A 1285-nucleotide genomic window follows, 5' to 3' on the forward strand; every position below is an offset into this window, starting at 1 on the left:
GTTCTTCCTCTGGAGGAGGATAGCGTTCTTTTTTCATAAGTCCTCAGAATTGTCCTGGATCACTGCATTGCTGTTAGTAACAAAGTCTACCACATTTGATCGTCCTACTGTGTGTAATGACGTGGTTCTGCTTATTTCACTCTGCATCAGTTCAAGGAGGTCTTTGCAGCTCTTTCTGACATCATCCTGGTCATCGTTCCTTATAGCACAATAGTATTCCATCACAGTCATGTACCACAATTTGTTCAGACATGCCCCAGTTGAGGGCCATCACTTTAATGTTTTTAAAGTGCTTTCCATTTCTTTTGATCCCCTAGTAGTGAGATGGTACCAACAGAGATCACAATGTATAATGTCATGTAATGAGCACATGGAGGAGGTAAAACAAAGGGGAAGATCTTACTGACCAGGAGATTAAGAAATCTTTCTGGAGGAGGTTGGACCTGAGCTGGGTCTGGCACATAGTAGGCACTTCATAGATACTTGCCTATTGCTTGACTTTGAAGGACGGATTTGGAATCTGAAGCTGAAGAGTTGGAAAGAGGCTTTTCTCAGGCATAGAGAACAGCATGAGCAAAGGCATTGTGTGGTTTCCTAAGCTTTTTTGGCCTTCCACCCCCTTTCCAGAAAAAAAATTATTTCGCCTCCTGGAAATTAATTTTTTAAAAAATTTAATAGCAATTAATAGGAAAGATAAATGCACCTGTGGCCATCACCGCCCCCCTGGATCGCTGCAGCACCCAGATTAATTAGATTACCCTAGATTCTAGGTAGTGATATGTAGGCTGTCTTCAGGGATAGTCAGCAGTCTAGTTTGACTGGAATTCGTGGAAGGGAAGTGATGTGAAAGGCTGGGGCAGTTAGCAGATTGAGATGGACAGATTGAATGCCTGGCAGAAGTGTTGAAATTTTTCTTGGGACAGCAATAGGGACTCATGGAAGATTTTTGTTCCGAAGTGATGTGACTAGGTCTATGGATGGGAAAGGTCATTCTAGCAGGGTTGTGAAACCCCAATGAGAGGAGGGTGAAAATGGAAGTGGGAAGACCTCTGGGCAGGCTATCGCATAGTCTAGGCTGGGGTTCACAGGAGTGCTCTTCTCCCAAACAATAAAGCAGCCCTGGACCACGTCCCGATGGGAGCTTTTCTAGAACATTTCGGGAGCCACACCATTTCCGTGCCCTGAATTTCTGGACAGCGGCCAAGCGTTGCTGGCTTGACAGGCTTTCCATACCCAGGAAAGGGTTCTCGAGTTGAGGGCAAGGTTAGAGAAAACGCCCCCCCCC

The sequence above is a fragment of the Gracilinanus agilis genome, chromosome 2 (genome assembly GCF_016433145.1).
Source record: "Gracilinanus agilis isolate LMUSP501 chromosome 2, AgileGrace, whole genome shotgun sequence".
Classification (NCBI taxonomy): Eukaryota; Metazoa; Chordata; class Mammalia; order Didelphimorphia; family Didelphidae; genus Gracilinanus; species Gracilinanus agilis.